Consider the following 11,207-nt stretch of genomic DNA (forward strand, 5'->3'; position numbering starts at 1 on the left):
GCCATGGGTTTCGTTGACCCTAACGACATACAAACTGATTCCTACCATACTACTTTGTTAGACATTCCAAGTAATTTTGATGCTAATGATGTTTATTGTGATTTAACTCATTCAGGAAATTAACTTTATAATCCCAAAACCTCTAAGGACTTGTTGGTGCATGAACCCGCTTTGAGATACATTCATCAGTTTTTAGCTTTTAGTTTTTCAGGTCAAAATGATTCGTCATCTATTTTAACTAAAACAAAATTGTTCTTTTTGTGGTGTATGCATTCTAGATTTAAAATTAATTTAGGAGATTGGTTTGCGTAAAATTTTCATGCTATTTTACGCTCTAATCGACCACTAATACTTGGTCCATATATTACAAATTTAACCTCTTAACTTTTTCCCTCTGAAGTTGATTTATCGTCTTTAACATGTGCACATACTATGGATAATCTAGATGAGTATTGTTTGGATTCTATGGGTTTGCTTGTCGACACCCCTTCTGCGTTTTATTTTATTCCTCTAGGTCCACGAACTGCTTGCAGTAATAGAGTCTTTCGCCAACGCCCTAATTTCACTTCCAAGGAACAAGAGGAGTAGCCTTCTTCATCTGTAGAGAGATGTTTAAGTCGGATCAAAGCTCGACCTGAAACAATAGAAACCCAAGTCTCTACGATTCTTGACATCTTACAAAATAGTTACTTCCAATGCCGACAATAACGTTAGAAACACATGAGGTGTATCTTAACTTTTCTCTTTGCTTGTTGTTAGAGTTACTAAACTTTAAATTCATATTAAACATGCTTGAAGGTAAGCATCATTTAAGTTGGGGGGAGATTTTGATAATTTGTCAGTATGCATGGTTGATTTTCTTTTGCTGCATTTTTTTCTTTCGTATATGTTTATTCTTATATTGGCTTTTTTGTTAATTTGTTTGGCATTAAGCCTCTAATTTCATTGCTAATTAATTTGGACAATTGGATGACTTTTGAACTAGAGTGTTCAAATATCTAGTTTAATCAACATGTGTTTTAATGTTGATATATGTAATTAGATTTTTTTCATGAAAATTGACTATTTATAATTACTTGGTAAAAATATTATATTTACTTGTAAATAAATAGATAAATAAAAGGGGGGCTCGTGTTATAAGTGAAGATTTCAGAAAAGTGATCAAATTTAGTAACTGAGATGAGGTGCTTAGGTTCTCATCTCATCTCGCGTAAAAAGGTTTGAGTGAGGAACCAAAAACTTGCAAACATTTCGTTAACCAAGCTGCCATGAAAAAAAGAGAGAAAGAAAGAAAAGAAAAATAAGAGTCTATATGGAGACATGTTAAATTGAGTAAGCAGGGTAGGGTGCTTGGGTTGTCATCCTAGTTTGCGTAAAAATGTTTGACCTTCCCAAATTTACTACATGATTAATTGAAAGTAATATATTGCAAATTTTGTTTCACTTTAAGGAAATTATTTGATTTACATGTTTAAATTTTATGGACACTAAATGGTCAAACAAGGTATTTTGAGCACCTATTCATTTTTCATCTAAATTGTTTGCGTTGATCATGACTTGGGAAAAGAGGCATGATTTTCGATAAGTTACTGAATAATTTCCAACGTAAGAAGGTACAATATGCTTGAGAACAAGCATGAGCGAAGTTGGGGGATTTGATAGCTTGTTCATTTTGTATATTTTTTGTGCTTAACTCGACTTGTTCTTGAATTAGTTCTTGCTAATTGGTGAATTTTGTGTTTAAATATTGACAAGGACAAAATTCAGGTGCTTTAAATCAAAGACAAGCAAAGAAGGGATTAAATTGAAGCATGAGAAATAGAATAGGGACTGAATTATAAATTTGGGATATTTGAGAGGCTGGTCAGATTTTGACTTTATAAAGCCAAAATTAGAAATAAAATATGATATTAGTTTATGTAGTTAGTGGTAGGTGGAACAAGCTTAAAATTTGCATATGGTATATGTATAAATAGGAGTGGTACACTCAAAAAACACACCTTGATTTTTTTGGCAATTGAATAGAAATCAATTTATTTTTCTTTCTTAATTTGCGTGAAAGTGTGCAGGCATTCTGCCAACTTTTGTTCCCATTTCAATTTTTGACTTAATTGTTTCCCAAATCCTTCCCATTTCATCTATCTACATTTCCATTCAAATTCACTTCCATTACCAACCAGAGCATGATTAATTTCATGCTTCACTAAATTCAAATTAGCTTTAAGACGGTATTTTCTTTGGTCAGGAATCATGAGAAACATATTTGCACTAAAAATCCTGCAAATCGATATTCACCATCTCTCTAGAATATCGGGATTGAAAAATTCATCGCTTAAAGTTAACTCGATTTCAATTCAAAAAGCCTGTTGGGTTGGAGTTGTTTTGGCGTACAGTTGGAAAGACAAGTCAGTTGTGCTGTATTTCGAATTTCCACAAACAAATTAAGGGAGATAGTGATCAGATTTAAACATCTTGTGCGATTGAGGCCATTAATCCAAGTTGGGTTGTTCAGAACGCAAGGCTACCCAAATCTTGAATCGCGAAGGCGTGTATTGTGGTTAGATAATCGGTAAGGGTTGGTTTGTAGGGCGTACCAGAATCAAGTACGAGAGGAAGAATTGGTGGTTAAGATGTTCTTAGCCACTATAACCAGCGTATTGTTTTGATGAGGAAACTCATTTTCGAGGATTGACTTAGAGACCAAACTCACCGAGTTTAGGTCTAAGGCTTATTATTTCTATTCACAAAATTCAAATTTAATTTATAATTTAATTTTATTTCTGATTTCTTTAATTGCCTATTTCTGCTATCTCAATTATTTAATTTCTAGAAATTTCTAACTCCCCATATTTATTTAATTTATTTTTAGTAGGTCTGTTTGGAGTCGTGGGCACGGTTTTGCCACGATGATCGGCTTGACTGAAATTCTGTTCGCAAGAAAACTACTGAAGTTGATCATAATATTCAATCCCTATGGACTCGACCCTACTACTTTTTACTACTTTTTAGAGTTGTTTTAATTGTATGAATTATTTTTGGTGGTTTCGATGCTCATCAAATTTTAACTAAAATAAAATTGTTCTTTTTGTGGTGTATGCATTCTTAATTTAAAGTTAATTTAGGATATTGGTTTGTGTAAAATTTTTTATTTTCTTTTATGTTCTAATCGACCACTAATACTTGTCCCATATATTACAAATTTATCCTCTCAACCTTTTTGCACTGAAGTCGATTTATCGTCCTTAACATGTGCATATATTATGGATAATCTAGATGAGTATTGTTTGGATTTTATGGGTTTGCTTGTTGGCACCCGTACTACATTTTATTTTGTACTTCTATGTACACAAACTGCTGATAGTAATAGGGTCTTTCGCTAATGCCCCAATTTCACTTCTAGGGAACAATAGGAGTAGCCTCCTTCATCTGTAGAGACATGTTTAAGTCAGATCAAAGTTCGACTTGAAACAATGGAAACCAAAGTATCCATGATTCTCGACATCTTGCAAAGTCGTTACTCCCAACACTAACAATAATGTTAGAAACACATGGGGAGTATTCTTAACCTTTCTCTTTGCTTGTTGTTAGAGTTACTAAACTTTAAATTCATATTAAACATGATTGAGGACAATCATCGGTTAAGTTGGGGCGAGATTTTGATAATTTGCCAGTATGCATGGTTGATTTTCTTTTGCTGCCTATCTTTTCTTTTGCATCTGTTCTTTTTTTATATATTTTTATTCGATAATTTGTTTAAATTAAGCCTCTAATTTCATTTCTAATCAATTTGGATAATTGGGTGACTTTTGAATTAAAGTGTTCAAATATCTAGTTTTATCAACATGTGTTTTAAAGTTAATATATGTAATTAGATTTTTTTTCATGAAAATTGAATGTTATAATTGCTTGGTAAAAATATGTATTTTCTTGTAAATGAATAAATAAATAATAAATAAATAGGGGGCTCGAGTTATGAGTTAAGATTTTAGAAAAATGATCGAATTTAGTAACTGAGATGAGGTGCTTGGGTTCTCATCTCATCTCATGTAAAAAGGTTCAAGTGATGAAATGAAAACTTGAAAACATTTTGCTAATTGAGCTACCATGAAAAGAAAAATAGAAAGGAAAAAAGAATAGTCCGTTTGGAGACATGTCGAAATGAGTAAGCGGGGTAGGGTGCTTGGGTTGTGATCCTAGTTGGCATAAAAAAGGTTTGACTACATTTCAAATTTACTGCATGATTAATCGAAACTAATATCTTGTAAAATTTGTTTCAATTTAATGAAATGATTTGATTTACATGTTTAAATTGTATGGAGACGTATTGGTCAAACTAGGTATTTTGAGCGCTTATTCATTTTCACCTAAATTGTTTGCATTGTTCATGGTTGCGGATAAGGGACTTGATTTCTGATAAGTTACTAAATATTTTCCGACGTAGGAATGTACAAAATGCTTGAAGACAAGCATGAGCTAAGTAGGGGGATTTGATAACTTGTTCATTTTGCATATTTTTCGTGCTTAACTCGACTTGTTCTTGAAATAGATCCTACTAATTGGTGAATTTTGTGTTTAAATATTGGTAGGGATGAAATTCGGGTGTTTTGAATCAAAGATAATCAAAGAAGGGAATAAATTGAAGCATGGATAATAGAACGGGGACCGAATCGTAAATTTTGGATATTTGATGGGCTTGTCGGATTTTGACCTTATAAAAGCCAAAAATAGAAAAGAAATATGATATTAATTTATGGAGTTAGTGGTAGGTGGAACAAACCTAAAATTAGTATAGGGTTTATGTATAAATAGATGATGTGGTACACTTAAAAAAACACACCTTGATTTGCCTAACAATTGAACAGAAATCAATTTCTTTTTCTTTCTTATTTTGTGTGAAAGTGTGCAGACATTCTGCCAACTTTTGTTCCTATTTCAATTTTTGGCTTAATTGTTTCCCAAGTTCTTCCCCTTTCATCTATCAACATTTTCATTCAAATCCACTTCCATAACCAACCAAAGCATGATTAATTTCATGCTTCACTAAATTCAAATTAGCTTTAGGCCGTATTCTTTCCGGTTAGGAACCCTGAGAAACATATTCGCACTTAAAGTTAACTCGGTATTCATCATCTTTCTAGAATATCAGGATTAACAAATTCATCTCTTAAAGTTAACTCGATTTCAATTCAAAAAGCCTTTTGGGTTGGAGTCATTTTGGCGTACAGTTGGAAAGACGAGTTAGCCGTGCTGTATTCAAATTTTTGCAAATAAATTAATGGAGATAGTGATTGGAGTTAAACGTCTTGTGCGGTTGAGGCCGTTAATCCGAGTTGTGTTGTTCAGAACGCAAGGCTACCGAAGTCTTGAATCGCAAACAAGTGTATCGTGGTTAGATAATCAGTAAGGGTTGGTTTATAGGGCGTACAAGAATCAAATATGAGTGGAAGAATTGGTGATTAGGATGTTGTTATCCACTATAACCAGCTTATTGTTTGAAAGATAAAACTCATTTTCGAATATCGATTCAGAGACTATACTCACCGAGTCTAGGTCTAAGGCTTATTATTTCTATTCACAAATTTTTAATTTAATTTAATTTATAATTTAATTTTATTTTCAATTTCTTTAATTGTTTAGTTTTTTCTATCTCAATTATGTAATTTCTAGAAATTTCTATGTAATAGCCTGTTTTTAGTTGTGTCAGAAACAATGCTTTCGAGGCCACAATCCTGAAAAGTGAATTATTATTTTATTATTTATTTAATGCCTATGGGATTATATTAAGGTCTTGCAAAGGTTTCGTTAAGAAATTTTGGAGTGTAAATAGTTAATTAGGTGAAAAGGACTAAATTGTAAAAAGTGTAAAATTTGAATTCTATTTGTTAAAAGGGCTAAATTGCTATGGAAAGGAAAGATATTGGACTAAGATAGTAATTATACCATTTAAAGAGTTAGTGGATAGTTATGGACAATGTTTTATTCAAAATTTTGATTAGTAATAAGGGTAAAATGGTAAAATAGTAAATAAACATGAAATCAAATAAGCTAAAATCATCATCTCTGATTTTTGTTTTTTCAAAAAAGATTTTTTAATGGAAGCTTAGCTAGGGTTTTTGTTTAAGATTTATTCTCCCTTGCATGGTATGTATTCAATCTCCGTTTTTAATGATTTTTATGTTTTTAAGTTCCTTTTAGCTTAATCTAACTAGCTTAGGGGTTAATTTGCAAAACTGTTAAAGATTGACGGACTTACCATGGATGTTTTTGAATTTTTTTGAAGTTATTTGATAGACTAGTAATCTTGGTTGTTAAATAAACATGTTTTGTTAAATGATTTTTTATGAATTTTGAAATAAGGATTAAATTGTTAAAAGTAGAAATCCATGGGTTTTTTTGTGAAATGTTGGTAATAATGGGTTGTTTAAATGTCCCTTGTAACATTGGTTAAATTGGATTTTGGTTAAAATGGTTAAATTTCAAGTTATGAGCTTAAGGACTAAATTGTGAAAAGTTAAAATGTTAAGGGTAATTTTGTAATTTTGCATAAATATGAATTATGGATTAAATTGAATTCTAGAAGTACTTAATTGAATGAAAGTATTGTTTTAGATCACGAGCATGTTGACGATCGTGGACAAGAAAAGATTGCGGAGTAGTTCTTGTACTTTTGCGATTACTGCAAACTAGTTCTGTAAGTTCGTTTTATGTAAATGCATGGTTATATTCAATTCCTTATTAATGATTTAATCTTTTAGTTCTATTTTATATTGTTATTTAAATTTTGAATTGTATTGTATATTCAAATGGGGTGTTAATTAGGCTTAGTGCCGGTGTTAATCAGGCTTAGTACCTAGCAAGCTTTTAGTCGGTGTAGTAAATGTTAACGTCCCTTGGAAATTTGGTAATTGATAGTAAATGAGTTGACTTATCGAACTTAATAAGCTTCTTTGTGCTTACTCGTTTAATTTGATTTTGTAGGACTCTTGGAATTGTAGCATCGATTGGATTAACTTGGAAGCTCACACACTATCATCTATACGTTGGTAGTCGTTTTGTGCTTGTTTTAAAGTTGGTTAAAAGTGGCATGTAATAAGAAGAGTCTTGTAGTACTATTATATTTTGGGGTGGAATTAGATGTTATAAATGGTCACTTTTATGTTTGTATGATAGGCTTGATATTTTGGTGTTTATGCTTGTAAATATGATAGTGATGCATATATAATACTTGAAATAGTTGGAATTTTGATTGTGTTGGTGTTTACATTAGTTGATGGAAATAGGTTGTAAATTTGTGGTTTTTACAATAATGTTTGATACAATTGTGGTGCCTTTGATTGACATATTGGTTAGATAAATTAGGATGTTTGAAATGGCATGTTTAGGTGTTTTTGAATGTTGTTTATATCCCTTGAATGTATGCCCAAATGGTATGAATGCTTTAGGTATGAATTTGACTTGAAATGACTTGAATTTAGGTTCAAATTATGGATTACATGGGCTGTCAAACGGTCGTGTGACACACACATCCTGGCAACACGATCGTGTGTCATTTGAAATTTTCTTAGTGTTTCAAGTCAGTGAGTTACACGGCCTAGCACACGGCCGTGTGTGGAAACTTAGTGAGTTGCACGGCCGTGTGTGGGAACTCAGTGAGTTATATGGCCTAGCACATGGTTTGCACACGGCCGTGTGTGGCAACCCAGGGAGTTACACATTTTGCGATACGGCCGTGTGACCTTACTTAGTGAGTTAGATGGGCGAGGACGTGGACTGGGACACTGTTGTGTGTCCCTTTGTTCAAATGTTACACGGCTTGGGCTATCTCACACGGTCGTGTGACCCCTATTTTCCAATTTTTCTAACTTTTTCCCATGTAATCTATTTTGTTTCAAATTAGTCCCAAACTGCTTCTAAACCTTTTTTAAAGCCTTGAAGGTTTTATTTAGGGACAAAATGCTTATATTTGATTTTATTTTAATGTGATTTACTTAAGTAATATTTAATTATTGTATTGAGATGTATTAAGGTTAAATGTTTTCGAATGGTACGGTAATGCTCTGTAATCCTAATCAGGCGACAGAAATGGGTTAGGGGTGTTACATTTAGTGGTATCAGAGCTATGATTTAGTCGGTTCTCAGACTGAGCGTAACATGTATAGAGTCTAGAAATACATGCCACCTTTTAACCGATAATAGTGTGATGGCTTTTGATTCTTTCTGAAATATTCATATAGATAAGAATGTCATCAGGATCCAATCGAGTAGATTCCGATGAGATAGAAAGTTTTATTCCAGCTACTGATAAAGGTAGTACTTGAAATGAGCCCGATTACAAAGGCCTAGAGATATGGTACTGAATGTTTTTCTCCGCATAATGCATGATATGTATGAGGCATAATTAAAGGTAAATTCAAAAACTCAACAAACTTGCTCCCTCCACCCTCAAAGTTCAACTCAACATAATGTTCCGAGAATTACTATCAATAAAGTAAGGGAATAAAATCGCGGCCGAGTATGAGAGATAGTTTGTAAAGCCTAATAAATATGCTCTTGAGGTTGTACCTTCGGAAGAAGACATGTGTGTACATTTTGAAGATGGATTAAATGATGAAATTAAAATGTTAGTTGGAGCCATGGAGATTCATGAGTTTGTGATTCTGTCTGACCGAGCCCAAAAGATGGAAGAAATTTGTGCTAACAAAAGGTAAAATGAAGCGAAAACCCGTAATTTTGGCAAACTCATTGGATTTAAAACTTTCCCTGGTTCTCTACAAAAGAAGCTGAGGGAATCTAATGATAGATGCTCAAAACCATCAGAGTTTCAAGGAAAAGGTCATTCAAAACAGAGTAGCAAGAAAGCTCTAACTCCTTCAATTGCTAGTATGGGTAATGTGCAAAATACCAACAGGACAAAGTGCAAACAATGTGGTTGATATCATTTTTGAGTATGCAGGGTTAATGACGGGAAATGCATTATAGATGGATCTCTTGATCACTTTAAAAGTGATTGCCCGGATCGAAGTGAGCCTAATAAAGATCAAAATACAAAATCTATGACTACTCCTACATGGGGTCGACAACCTGGAAATAGCATTTTGCTTGAGTTAGCCAGAGTGGAGCTAAAGACAAGTTGAATAGACCTGAAGCTAGAGCTCCTAACGAAACATATACTATCAGTGCATGAGAAGAGGCCTCGGCTCCTGACGTCATTGCTGGTACCTTTTCTCTTTTTAATGTTAGTGTATATACATTCTAGGGTCAACACACTCATATATATGCACTATGTTAGTGACAGAAACGAATTTACCTGTTGATTCCATTGATTGTGCCGTCAAAGTCGCGAACCCTTTAGGCACAGTGTTACAGTTGACTTGGTATGCAAGAAATGTCCACTGAAAATTCAAGGTTACAAATTTCTTGCTAATTTAAGGCTTTTACATTTTAATGAGTTTGACGTCATTTTGGGAATGGACTGGTTGAATCTACATGATGCTGTGATGGTTGATTTTCTGTGGGAATGGACTGGTTTGACGTCATTTTTCAGTATGCATGGTTAACTTTCTTTTGCTGCATGTTTTTTCTTTTCATTCTTATATTGGTTTATTCTTTAATTTTTTTGACATTAAACCTCTAATTTCATTGATAATCAATTTGGAAAATTGGGTTACTTTTGAATTAAAGAGTTCAAATATCTAGTTTAATCAACACGTGTTTTAAATTTGATATATGTAATTAGATTTTTCTCATGAAAATTGAATGTTTATAATTGTTTGGTAAAAATATTGTATTTACTTGTAAATAATAAATAAATAAAAAATAAAAAGGGTGCTCGATTTGTGAGTGATGATTTTGAAAAAGTGACCGAATTTAGTAACTGGGATGAGATGTTTGGGTTGTCATCTCATCTCGCGTAAAAATGTTCAAGTGACGAACTGAAAACTTATTCATTTTTTTGAGCACTTATTGATCAAACTATGTATTTTGAGCACTTCATTTTTTTCCTAAATTGTTTATGTTATTCATGGTTGCAGAAAATAGGCTTGATTTTTTATAAGTTACTGAATGATTTCCAATGTAGGAACGTACAATATGCTTGAGGACAAGAATGAGTTAACTAGAGGGATTTGATAGCTTGTTTATTTTGCATATTTTTCGTGCTTAACTCGACTTGTTCTTGAATTAGTTCTTGCTAATTGGTGAATTTTGTGTTTAGATATTGACAGGGGCGAAATTTAGGAGTTTAAATCAAAGACAAGCAAAGAAGGGATTAAATTGAAGCATGGGAAATAAAATAGGGACCGAATTGTAAATTTTGGACATGTGAGGGGATGGTTAGATTTTGACCTTATAAAGCCAAAATTAGAATTGAAATATGATATTAATTTATGTAGTTAGTGGCAAGTGGAACAAGCCTAAAATTAGAATATAGTTTATGTATAAATAGGTGGTGTGGTACACTTGAAAAAAAAACACCTTGATTTGCCTGGCAATTCAATAGAAATCAATTTATTTTTCTTTCTTATTTTGCGTGAAAGTGTGCAAGCATTCTTCTAACATTTGTTCCCATTTTAATTTTTGGCTTAATTGTTTCCCAAGTCCTTCCCCTTTCATCTATCAACATTTCAATCCAAATCCATTTCTATAACCAACCAAAGTATGATTAATTTCATGCTTCACTAAATTCAAATTAGCTTTAGGTCGTATTCTTTTCGGTAAAGAATCATAGAAACATATCTGCACTAAAAATCCTTCAAATCGATATTCACCATCTCTTTGAAATATCAGGATTGACAAATTCATCCCTTAAAGTTAACTCAATTTCAGTTCAAAAAGCATGTTGGGTTGGATTCGTTTTCGTGTACAGTTGGAAAGACGAGTTGGCTCTGCTGTATTCAGATGTTAGTGAACAAATTAAGGGAGATAGTGATCAAATTTAAATGTCTCGAACGGTTGAGGCTTTTAATCCGAGTTGGGTTCTTTAAAACATAAAGTTACTGAAATCTTGAATTGCGAACATGTGTATCGTGGTTAGATAATCGGTAAGGGTTGGTTTGCAGGGTATAGCGAAATCAACTATGAGAGGAAGAATTGGTAATTAAGACATTCTCAGCCACTATAATCAGCTTATTCTTTGGAGGAGAAATCTCATTTTTGAGGATCGATTCAGAGACCAGACTCACCGATTCTAAGGCTAAGGCTTATTGTTT

Source organism: Gossypium raimondii, chromosome 12 (assembly GCF_025698545.1).
Source record: "Gossypium raimondii isolate GPD5lz chromosome 12, ASM2569854v1, whole genome shotgun sequence".
NCBI lineage: Eukaryota > Viridiplantae > Streptophyta > Magnoliopsida > Malvales > Malvaceae > Gossypium > Gossypium raimondii.